We start from the raw sequence: 13,291 nt of genomic DNA, 5'->3' as shown, positions 1-13,291 counted from the left end.
AAATTTTAAATAATGTCAAGTCATGGGTTTGACATTTCGAAAATCGCTATCAGAGTTATGTACAGAACTTTAATTTTGATTCCACTCATAAATATAGATTAAAGGTATGCTGAATTTTAATTATAGTCTTAGTTAATTACAAGGTTTTTATTTATAAGTGCAACGATAAATTGTTCTCCGATAAATCTATCTGTCAAAATCTTGATTGTTTCCTTAAACCAGTGCTTCTATATGGTGAATATCTTTACAAAATTATACTAGGTGATACATTTTAATTTTCTAGTATGTATTCTTGCATTTATTAAACTATTTAATTGAAAATTTTACATTATTAACTTTATTTTGACATATGGATTTTATCATGTAGCGATTTTGCATTTTTATGTATAAAACTCATTCTATATGCTAAATTATATTTTCATTTTACAAATATTTATTGCAACACATCCCTGTTGTTAGAGTTCTATATTTCGATGTTATAATTTAAAAAATTTTACTACATTGAGTACTTGGTTATCGTTACTGGCCCAGATATCATAACAATATATATATTACAGATTATGGACGATAGAAAGAGATCCGCAAACTTTTCTGTTAAAGAAGAATCCATTTTAATCTCCTTAGTGAAAAAATATAAAGAAATTGTGGAGTCTCAGATTCGAATGCGAACCTTAAAAAAGTGGAGACTTGGAGAAAAATTGAAAATGAATTCAATAGTATTGCTGGAGAGAATTATCGTTCTCATAAGGTCCTAAAGAAGAAATATGATAATATTAAAAAGAGGCAAAAAAGAAGTTTGCTAATGAGAAATTGTACATGCGAGGCACTGGTGGTGGCTCACATCAAGAGATTAAATTTAGTGAGCTTGATGAAAAGATTAATGAACTACTTGGAGCAAGAATTGAAGGAGATGTTTCAGAGTTTGATGGAGATGCAAGTAAGTTTATGCAAACATGAGTTTATATATTAAATTTACAAATATATTATTCAAGCAACACTGGTAGAAGAATCTGATAGAGAGGATAAGACAAGTCAATTCAGTTGTATATCATTTTCAAGAGTACAATACATCCGTTTATGACTTTGTGGTTGAAGAAGTCGCATCAGATTTTTTAAAGGACCATGGTAAAAAGTTTTCCATACTACGATAATGACATGTGGAAGTTATTTTCTTTACAGATTATTACAGCTCAAGTCAACCACAAGTAGATAGAGAAATTTCATCGCAGACAGAGGAAGTAAATACATCTTCTCCAATTGAAAATAATACAGCAGTTTGTATAGGTAAATTACTTTCTCAGTTTTTAATATACACTTACTGTACATATTCATTACTTTTATAGTATCTCAAGCTTCCAAACAGTCAGGAAATTGGTCAAAATATAATCCTGCTATGCTGAAGGCAAAAAAGTCTAAAGCGTTAGATCAAAGATGTAAGAATTTATACTTTAACTTCCAAGTTCATTATTTTTTAACCCATGACCATTTAATTACAGACATAAAAAGTAGGAAGAATATATTCTCTTCTGAAGCTGCAATAAGTAATAGGGTATCACAATGGGCAGAAGCTAAATCTGCTTTGGAAGCAGCAAAAACTCGTTTTCTAGAAGAAGAACAAGGCTTGAAACTAAAATTTATGAAGTAAAAACATGAATTGGAATTGCTAAACATGAAGAGAAAAGCTGATGAAGAAATTGAATTGATGAAAGAATACCATCAAGCAAAAATGGAAATTTTAGAAATACAAAAAATGATGATACAAAAGACTAAAAGTCAGTAGTTGGATAGAGGAGTAAAGAAACATGAAAAAATTAACAATAAATAATTTATTTTAAAAATATTTATTTTATTTCAACATCATGAACAGTAACAAAAAACTTACATTTACAATCAAGATTCATATAGTGTTATTCAATACAGAGGGTGAGTTGGGAATAACGGACCAAACTCCAGGAGAACTCCAGTTATCGCACACAATAAAATTTTGTAATAAACTCATGTTCTTATCTGATTTTCATTTGTTTGGATGTCTGGAGTTTGGTCCATTTCTCCTGACTCACCCTGTATACAATACATTTTTTTTCATAAAAGTCCATCAAAGTAGTTCATCAACTCTAATCTCACTGGATTATTGTCAACTTGCATATGATGTCCAATATTCTCTACAAGCACCCCATTAAAAAAGTTTATAGCATTTTGTTGTTGATCATCAACTGGTGGTAGTTCTTCATGTCTCAAACATGCTATATGCTACAACGATTGCTTCAACTTTTTGTATGTTAACTCGAATCCCCAGTGATAGAATGAGAAATCGTCTTTTCCAAATACCAAAACACCTTTCAACTGGATTTCTGGTTCTGATTTGGGCTTCATTGAACAGATGTTGTGCAGAATTGATGGGATTGGCAAATGGTGTAATTAAAAATGGTCTAACACCATATCCACTATCTCCAACAAGTAAATAATTTCTATACAAACCATTCTCAAAGTCTCGCCGGACCGTACAATTAATCCAGATTGTACTATCATGAACAGTACCAGCCCATTTGCAAACAATATTTTGTATTTTTAAATTTGCATCACAAATGACTTGGATATTTTTAGAAAAGAATCCTTTGCGATTTCTATATATTTCTGGTTCTGGTCCACCTGGGGATTGTATCTTAATGTGCGTACAATCCAATGCTCCAATACATCTCGGAAATCGGCTGATCAAACTGAATTCCTTGCTTGTTGTTCGCATTTGTGCCTCTGTAATTGGCATTGTAATGAAATTTTCATTCAAGCCAGCAATTGCACGACTTACTTTGTGGATAATTGTACAAGTTGTCGCTTTGTTAATTCCCAAAAAGTCACCACATTCTTGGAGGAAGGAACCTGTTGCATAGAAACGCAATGTGACAAGAAGCATTTCTTCTGCTGAAATAGCATAATTCCTGAAACAAATTCAATTTGGTTATTTATAATAATTTTGGAGACTTTTAAAATTTATTTGAATTAGCTTAATATTTTTAAAACAAAATAAATATTGCAATTTCTGTAAGAAAAATGTTCAGAATATTTAATATCTTAAATATATAATATAATATACTTCATTAATTATTATCATCTAATAGTTTTCTTACCTTTCTGTAGGCGACGAGATTAGTTCTCGGATATTTTCCAAAATAAACCGTACGGTATTCTTAGATAAACGAAATCTTGTAAGAAATTCCATATCATTCCATTTTCCAAATTGATTTTCTCGATTTTGAAATTGTCGTGGGGCCCGAGGATGGTCAATTATGTTTATCAACTCAATGATGTCTTCGTCATCAGTTAAAATTCCATTTAATTGATCTATGTCTGATGTTCTTCCTATATTGTTTTACTGTTGTTTACAACACACATTTATAACCTAAAATCTGGATTTGAACCAAGCTTAAACCGTAAAAATTGGAAGCTCAGCTGAAGTAACTTGGTGAGCCGAGCTTAATCTTGAACCTCAATTGTAAAACGCTAATAATGCTAGTTCAGGAGCTCAACGCGGGTTCAGCGTTAAGGTTAGCTTATAGTTCGGGAGACAGCGACAGAAATTTTGCATCAATTCCTACAAAGCTCATTTTTTCTCATTTTGTTGTTTTCATATCGCAAGTAAACGGAACGGCAGTCTACCGCGCCAATGTGGGGGCAAACATTAGTAACAATGTTTGAAACATGTAAATAAATAATACGTAAATGTCTTATACCTACAGGTGTGAAACTTTGTAAAGTGATTAATTATACCTAAAAATACAGTATAATGATAGTCTACCGCGTCGGAAGCGGGGCCATCAAGGGTCTACCACTCACGGAAGGTGTTGAAAAATTAACTTTTTTGACTTATTTCTACAAGGCTAAATTTTTTTCTCAAATACTTTAGTTTATAAGAGAACCAAAGAAAACAGTCTACCGATCATCTAAGGGCGTAAAGCCTTGATAGACGGAATGGAATGCACGATCTCCCGAGGGCAGTCGCTGCGCCAATCCGCTGTAAATCGCTCTGAATAATTATTAATTAGTCATGTCGGTATTAAATTAAAATCTACAAAGTTGTTTTTTTTGTCTATGAGTAGGTAGTTTACGATAATTGTCGTCAAATAAACGTTTTCTACCTTCGATACAAATTGGCTAAAGTTTCGGTAGACGTGGCTAAAATTTTTGCGCGAGGTTGTTTAAAATTCCTAATTTAAATAATTATAATTTTTTGATCTTGCACCATTATTAAAACGTACGATATTAGTAATAACGAACGAGCGTCACACACACACACACACACACACAATATGGGTCGGCGAGCCGCCAGAATGGGAGGAAGTACTCTAAACGTCCCCATTCCATCAGATGATAACAAAGACCTATGTGAAAGCCTCCCCTGAGATTATCGACGAAAGACGAAGAAACGAAATGGCTTGACTTCAGAATCTCTCATTAGACGTCGGGGTCAATATTAACTCCGTTAAGTTTCAGGTGTGGTATACACCTCAACCAAACAGCCAGACCAGGAAGAAGTTTATACTGTCACGGGACGCAAGAAAAATCCAACATTGCGCCCCGTGATTTCCTGCCAGGGGCCTTTTTGAACAGCAGGCTGCGGCGCACTCGACGTCCAGTGCGCGGTCCGACCGCTATTCATTAAATAATCGCCGTGTGACCTTTGACCTCCCCTGAACCGAATTTGGACGCCGTCTCCGACGGCTACGGGTCCGTCAAGGTTGCCGCGACTAACCCTGGCATGACTACCGACTCCCTCTCTTAAGTGCTGATTACCGACGCCGATTACGTTGTTGTAGTCTTCCATGATGGAAGCTGTCATAATATGCCGCACCTTTCTACCTTCGAATTCTTTTAAAAATCTACCTTTGAAACCAACGTACTCGTTGGCCGAATTCTTTTAAAAAATGGGGGATTTACATCGAGGTGTAGTTCCTAGTTGGAGTTGTACCTAGATACAGTTCCTTCGGGGTCGGGCCTATGGCCTCTTTTCTGACTTGGGGTTTGGGGATTGTTCTTTCCTCAGGAGGTCCGATTCTTTTCCTCCCAATATTTTTTTAGCCTGTTTGTTTTATTTTTACTTTCTTACTTTTTTTACTTATGAAACTTTCTTTTTTCCTATCATTCAATTCCCAATTGAATTAATTATTTGAATTCTTTTTACAATTCTTTTTTCTTTAATTCCGGTCCCAGACCGGTTTATCTTTTTTCCAGGAATTTACTTGTGGAATAAATAACAACGCAAATTTAAAACCTTAGATACACCAGGAAGTGTTAAGCCGAACACCTCTTGGAGGAGCTACCGCACGTTGCTGCTAAGTCCTGATTCCGTCAGCGTCTCGCGTGCGAATGAGCTGCTGGGGTAGCGCGACCTGCGCTTTTTTATGTTTTCGGTGCGGTAGAGCTAGGCTCCGCCCACCACACCGAAAAACGCGTCGCCGGTGACAGCCGTTGTCGTATTCTTTGATCTTCGCGTAGTGTTGAATCGACATGGCTCCTCGGTGGAGACATCGGAAGTTCGAATCGAGCCCCACGTTGGGCGTCATGTCGTATTCTTTGATCTTCGCGTAGTGTTGAATCGACATGGGTCCTCGGTGGAGACATCGGAAGTTCGAATCGAGCTCCACGTTGGGCGCCATGTCGAGTTCTTTGATCGTTCGTGCCTAATATTTGAGAATTATGAGGAGAATTGGCAACATGGGCTCGCCGCGAAGACGTCGAAGCAGGACTTCGAGCCCCACGTCGAGCGCCATGTCGTGTAAGATGGTCTGAAGGTTGTGTTTGGTCGGCATGGGTCCTCAATGGAGACATCGGGAGTTCTAATCGAGCTCCACGTTGGAAACCATGTCGTAACCTATGATCTGGGATGTCAGTTCCCTTGACCGGGTTCCGCGGCAAAAACGCACAGAGTTCGCGGGGATCGTCACTATCGACGCCAGGTCGTAGTATATTCTCCGATGGCTGTAGTCGGTGGTGGATATGACCTACAGACGTGGTGTCTAGGACACGAGCTCGCGGGGGAGATCTCGACGAAGAATGTCGAGCCACACGCTGAGCGCCGTGTCGGGTTAGACTTTCTAAATATGGACCACTTAGGCGGTGATCGTATGTTCGGGGGAAATCCTGAGAGTGGACGGGCGACGTACCAGAATTGCTTTGATAAAAAAGGCCGGCTTCGTCACCTACGGCGTAGTCGGCTAAGGGGTTTTCGCTTACCATGGCACCCGAACGCGATGCGCATTGCTCCCGCTGGATATTATTTCGTGAAAAAGCTGAATAAACTGTAACGTCGTCGCCGACGGCTCCACGTTCCGGGACACCCGATATCGGAGATAGGCCGCTATCGGGGCCGGACCGCGAACCGTGGTTGGACTCATGGGATACCCCGGACCCTACCAGTGTGTACGTAGGTTGAACCTCGTCCCGAGTATCTGTGGGTGATCCACTTCGTTGTAACTCATGAGTGCTACTTGGCTCCGTGAGTGCGCCTTGAGGGGTGGTCGAGGTGGTATCATTAACCCGCGTAGCAGCGGACCCAACGCGTACGGCGCTGTGGCTGCGCCGTGCCGCATACTCCCGCGAGCTACCACCTTCGGTCCCTCAGGCTCTTCACGCAGCATCGAGATAACATTGTGGAAGGAGGCCATTTCCTCTTTCAACCCGAATGTCGAGAGATCTTTCGCCGGCAAACAGGTGTGAGGGCAGTCCGTGTAACCGCTGGTCTCTCCGATTGGGGACGAGGCCTCGTCCAGCTCAGTCTTGATCAAAGAATCACGATCTGATTTATTTGTTATACCTTCGAGGGCACCAATCCTCGTAGCACTGAATATCGAAGTCGCGTCGCAAGGGGTTCATCTTCCCCGTACGACAATGTCGGAGCAAGCTATTTTGCTCCGAAAGTCTTGTAGACGTCTGGTAGAAACACTAACTCTACTATTAAAATGTGGGTTTCTCGAGGGAGCCCTAGAAGCAAGGACAATTTCTTTACTAAATTTGGAAGTACGCCGCCACAATAACGTGCCCGTGGGTCACAAAGAAAATGCCTCGTAGGGGTTTGACGAGGAAGGTTACCTCGACGAGTGACCTCCTAGAAGTTTGACGAGGAAAGTTGCCTCGGATATGCAGATCTCGATTGAGTCTGAATGAATATGTCTCGTAGGAGCCTATGTATGTACTTTGTACCGAGGTGCGGGTCTCTCGATGGAGCCTTCACGATCGGAATCAAAGTCTTCGTCGGAGGTTCGCAGCCTCGGACGGTATGCAGGTCTCTGGAGGAGCCTGACGGTATCGCTGTTTCGTCGCAGGGGGCGATCGAACAGGATCTTCGCCTCAGGTTGGGCTACCTCGGGCGGTACGCAGGTCTCTGGAGGAGCCTGGGGTATCGCTGTGTCGATGCGAATGGCTATCGCACAGGATCTTCGTCGGAGGTGGTCAGTCTCGGATGGTATCGCAGGTCTCAAATGGATCCTGGAATTTACCGCTGTTTCGATGCAGGGGACTATCGAACAGGGTCTTCACCTCAGGCTAGGCTACCTCGGGTGGTATATCTCGTGAAGCGAGTAGTGGTTGCTAGGCACTATTAATATCACGTCGAGGAATGGCAGCCTCGACGGAAGCCTCGTGAAGCGAGCCTGTGAGCTTGAGCTCCAAAGTTCTTGAGCTTGATGACAGGGTTTTTTCAATCAAACCGTGGAAGATATGTTAAAAGTATATATTGAATAGAATTAACAAACAATAAAGATTCACAATTAACATATACAAGTTATTTACCATGAATAAGATTTGTTACACAATTGCTCTGTATCGCTTTCCGTCTCATGTACTCCCACTGAAGTACTGTAAACGCCAAAAGTAGACGTTCGATCACTTTTGTGGGATTTCCATACTTTTGGCGGACCGGGCCTTGAATTGTCCGCCAAAATCTCGAACCAAAATCATCCATCGTCCCCATCAACGCCGGGACTCGTTCCCCTCTGGCCTCTACGGATTGTCGATGTCGGCGTCGGGGATTTTGGAGTTTTTTCCCGGTTTGGGAAAAACTCTACCCGCGGTCTCGGCTTAGGCTACCGAGCATCGCATCCAACCGCCAGAGCGGTGGGACCTTCGGAAGACGGTCCTTTCGGCCCAAAGACGGGGAAATTGGAAACATCGGTGAAATTTTCCCCGTCTTCGTAAAATGACTTACGGAGGTCTTATTACTGGATGGATTTTATTGAGCAGTGGACTGATGATGCACGGCATGAAAGTAGTGCCGTGGTTGGAGTGTTCGGCCGAAATCGCGCGGACACTTTCGGCGGCAGCTATGAAGAAGTAAAAACCTATTATGGCTTAGCTGGCCGTTAGTAGTCGCGCTATTCGGCTCGAATTTGGATATGTCAACCACCTAGGGATACTCTAGTGTGGTTGGAGGGTTCGGGCGAGATCGAATGAGCGGAACGGCTGAAAACGCGGAAAACGTGAAATCCGCGTTTCCCCGTATAACGGCGTTTTGGCTGATTCAATTCGGACGAAAATTTAGTGAGATAATGTCAGCGACTTGAAGAGTGCTGCATTAAATTTTGACACCGATCGCTTAATAACTTTTGGAGTTATTGGCGATAGCGTCCTTGACCAATTCAAAAGTGTGGTGAAAATTCTGATGATTGTTTCCAAATATCGCCTCGAAGCGTCCCGGGGTTCGTCTGCAGGTTGCGAGAGTCGCGGCAGTGGACACTGCGCGCCGGGATGGCAGACCCAGGCGAGATCGGTCGCGATGCTGGTGACATTTGAAACATCGGTGGAATTGGTCGCCGAGAGGATCGATGTCTGAAGACTCTCATAGAGGCTTTTTCATTTTGCCCGGCCGACGATTGGAAAAGTAGGTGAATATGATTGTTTCGCCTCCTTTCCAATTCAGCGGTCTCCGGTATATCCGTAGGTACAAGACTACTTCTATGAATATACGGGGTGTTTTGAAATCCTGAAGCTCGCTCGAAAGGTGGAATACGACATCAATTTTCAAGTCAATGTTCACATATCTTTCCAATACCGACCCTATATCTCGTATCATTTCAATCCAAATTCCCTTTGTTATAGTCAAACCTCTCATACATCCTATCTAAGGGAAAGACAAGTTGTTACAAAATTAGATCGCGTCCTCTCACCTAGCCATGCCTAAGCGCAATCATACAATGTTAGCTACATCTCGAGCAGAGTCCAGCGCGATAGCGCGAGAAGCATATAACATGTCCAGACACCCTGAGAGCCACAACCTGATGGTAGGTGAAGCGAATGAGGTACGACGACAGCCGAGTTTTGCCTCGGTAGCTCACTCTCAGTCGAGACTTGACACGAGAAGCATCTCTGAGTTGGTCTTCACATTTGTATTATAGTGTTTGAATTGAATAACCTCTCATTGTCCGCTCCTTTAGTGACTAGTAGTCGCTACCAATTTCTCCACCAGTAGTTAGAAAGTAGTAGTAGTACTGAGTATCAGCGACCCTTCGGGGTACATTAAGGCTGTTTCCCTCAGCTTGTGGCACGGCCTGGTCTGCCATTCCACAAAATAGGGAAAAAAGAATTCGTTAACAAGTTCCCCTTTACTTATTAATTAAGGGGAACCCTACACCTATCGTTCCACAACGCGAGCCGAACCCGACATCCGCAGAAGCAGCCACGGCTGTGCAGAAACGCTTCCTGCACGCATCCAGCGTGTCCTGGGGATTCTTAGGGATACCCCCAACCACGTCACCATCTCCAAACGGGTCCGAAACTACTGCGTTCGTGGACAATACCATTTCTTGAGTTATTATTTCTCTACAAAAATACACAAAACTCGAGATCAAGCGTTCTCAGCTATACGCTGAAAACAAAGCTTCTTACATGCTTCGTACAAGCACTCTACAGAGTCCGTACACGTAGGAGTTCCAAATTATTTTCGCTTGGGTCTGGTTCCGTAGGGGGTTCATCAGGTATTGGCGGCGGATCTTGGGGTGGTTCCTCGTCTCGGTCGAGGTTGGCTCCTGGACGTGGCAGCAGAGGAGTTCGTAGGTCATCTCGGAAGAATACCTGCAGGTTCCCATTCTGGTTTACGAAATATACGTTGACTCCAAGTACTTCGGTAAAAACATTTTTATGATCAAAACCTATTATCCCTGACTCTATCTAATCGTATTCTAAATTTACAAACATTAATTTTGTTTTTCAATCACTTTTATTTTAGCTTCCATTTTGCCCTTTTTCTTCCTTGAACTGGATAAACTGTTGCAAAATTTATTTTTTAAAGCTGAAATATGTGTAGCCTATAAACGTAGAAGTTGATTTAAAGGACACCGCTGATCATAAAAATTTGTTATATTTGCGAAGAGGAATTTTAGGAGGCAAATAAATTAGGGACCACTATCCGCTCCTTGGAAATTTCAGAGATTTTGCTTATAATAAATTTAAATTATAAAAGTTCTTTTGTAATTATAACTTCATTGGTATTCCATAACGACGCACATTTCATAATTAGGGATGTGGCTAAAAAAATCATGTTACATTAATACCTGAAAAATACATTAGTTTTACTGTTTTCGATAATGACACCAAATTAGAATTCAAATTTACAGATTCTTTACGATTCATGCGTTTCTCATTAGACACGCTAGCTTCCAATGTACCCATGACTACAACAGCAGCGATACTTTAAAGACCTTAGAAAATAATTTCCACACTTAGATGAAGAATGATTTAAAAATTGTTGACAAGAAACTACTAAATGCAACTCAACTACCACATATTAAATATTTCCACAATAAAATTAATGATAAAAACATTGAAGTACATGTCACAAGACATACGGTCTAGATCCTGCATATTATTATACTATCCCGGGCTACACTTGGCACTTTATGCTAAAATATACAGGGTGTAGATATTAATGTTTATAGAGCGAACCATCAGAGGTGGTGCAAACCAGTGTTCTTCGAAGCCAATAACAAATGTATGACAGAATATGACCATCTACCTACATTTTATATTCTGATGTGACAACGAGTATTTGCTATTTATCTTATTGTGTTGACTTCAAGTGGACCGATTGCAATATTAACATCACTAGTATTCCTGATCACACTGATGTTTATATTTTCAGGATTCAATCCCGAATCGTTACATGATTTACATAAAGACTTACCTTTCGGCCAAGAACACCGAAATCCATCAAAATTAAAATTATCAAAATTAATAACAAAATTAATTAATAAAAGAAATAATGTTATTCAATACAGGAATTTAAAACACGCATTATAATATGGACTAAAATTAACGCGAATATAGGAATTTAAAGTCTCAGTGGTTGAAGCTCTTCATAGATTTAAATACATCATTAAGATCTCAAGCAATGACGGAATTTGAGAAAAAAACTCTTCAAATATTTTAGCATTTAGTTTGAAAAAAACAGGTGCCCAGGGGTTTTTGGGGTCGCTGATTCCGATGCCGAGGTCGGTTAAGTTCTATTACGGCAGGTTCAAGGTCATTTGTAGGTCAAACTAACAAAAAGTGGTTGAAAAAATCTGAAATAATTCATACATAGGTTTTTTGGATCGCTCAGTCTGTATGCGATGTCGGTTGATTTCTATCACCTCATGTTCAAGGTCGTTTGAAGGTTAAAGTAAGTATAGGAGGTGAAAAAAATAGAAAAATTTTAGGTAGAGACTTGTGTTTTTTTCTCAAACTAAATGTTGACCTGTATAATCAATGCAGTTTTTAGGAAAAGCGAATAGTAAAACTAAATACATACATGGGAGGGGCGGTATGCAACTAAAAATCTGACTTCTAGTCCTAAGCAACCTAAGAAGTTTATCTTAGTATCGTACTCATTACACATGTCCTTTATTATTTAGTAAAGCATATTGATAATTTTAAATGTTTGATATAATTGTTTTTAAAATAGGGCTGAAAGCTATGTAGTATACTATAATTACGTACATTTTCGCAGTTTACAGAGGCCGGTTGTGAATGCTATTTTCAGTTTGAGTTTAGTAAAACAGTTATTTTCTGCGTTTTTAAATCATGACATGGCGCCACAAAAAAAGGGGTTAGAGTGGATCAGATTAATTTGGTAATTTGACCCGCCGAATTCGAACCTAAAATCGGAATTTCCAGATCAGTTCAGGTTTTGGCCCTAACAGCAAGACATTCCATTAAAAAGCAGTTTCCGAGATTTCAACACTGACTTGAGTAGTTAATGATTTAAATTTTTAACTTCATAACCCCATAACCCTATAACATGAATTTCATGCATCAAGGATTCAAAACTGCATGACTGTGTTGGTAGCCTTCTTTAACTCCATAACCCCATAATCTCGGATGTGCACGGATGATATGTGAAAACATGGATCTAGTTTATCAGGAGTCCGAAACTACATGACTGGGTTTAGGGGCTTTCATAACCCATAGGTGGTCGATTTTGGAAACGGACGTGAAACTTCGTCATCGGTTGACCTGAGAAAAAATGGAAGTAATTTTGACAACTACTGTCAAGTTGTTTTTTTACTGTTATAAAATATTAATGTTTAAGTGTTCTTTTAGTAAAGAGTACATACGAACCGGGTGTCTTTATTTTAACGTTTAACGTATAATAAATAACATTTTGGTGCCGAAACCCGGGACTCCAGCTGTGGAACTTTAAAATAAAAAAAATAAGTGTTTAACGAATAACGTAACGTAACGGACTAAAATGGAACTATGAGAACGGCATGTACACGGTTAACGAAACTAATTAATGTGGCTAATGAATTAGTAAAATTGGAAGTGTTTGACTGTAAAGAAGCTGCTGTGCTTGTTGTTAGAATAAAATCGGTTCGAGACAGTTTGAATATCGCTAACGAGAAAGTGACTGCATTTATTGAAAATGAGCAAATCGAGGCCGAGTATGAAAAAATAATGGAGTACGAAGATAACGTAGTGACAGCAATAGCCAGGATGGAGCCGCGAATCGCGGAATGCAAAACGAGTGTGCAAGCAGCCGTAGAAGACGAACCGGAGCTAGGACCTTCAGCGTTGAGGTTTACGGCGCTTGACAACAAAGATAGTATGTTCAAAATGTAAAAATAAATATGCTACTTCTATGTGTGACCCGAACTATATAAAAGCAAAGAGTAGCACTAACAATGTACAAGGTAACCTTAACGAACATACAGCATCTATGTGTACCAATTTGTTTATTAATGAAAAAGTGAGCAATATTTACCTTCAGACTGCTTGTGCACATATCGTGTTGGGAAGCTGTGAGAATAAAAGTGATACGGTTAGTTTT

General features: G+C 40.1%; 1 long non-coding RNA gene across 2 annotated transcripts; it reads left to right on the top strand.

The window, feature by feature from the left end:
- The first annotated feature begins 566 nt into the window (after positions 1–566).
- On the top strand, positions 567–1,840 carry LOC108914147. 2 transcript variants are annotated; one of them, XR_002763203.1, is made up of 5 exons: positions 567–937; positions 993–1,125; positions 1,180–1,284; positions 1,344–1,433; positions 1,497–1,840. It is a non-coding gene; the product is annotated as an uncharacterized LOC108914147 (long non-coding RNA). The 2 variants fall into 2 exon arrangements; XR_002763202.1 differs by having other exon boundaries at positions 993–1,284.
- Positions 1,841–13,291: the final 11,451 nt, after the last annotated feature.

Source organism: Anoplophora glabripennis, unplaced genomic scaffold (genome assembly GCF_000390285.2).
Source record: "Anoplophora glabripennis isolate ALB-LARVAE unplaced genomic scaffold, Agla_2.0 scaffold1294, whole genome shotgun sequence".
Classification (NCBI taxonomy): domain Eukaryota; kingdom Metazoa; phylum Arthropoda; class Insecta; order Coleoptera; family Cerambycidae; genus Anoplophora; species Anoplophora glabripennis.
This window is presented reverse-complemented; position numbering and strand designations above follow the sequence as displayed.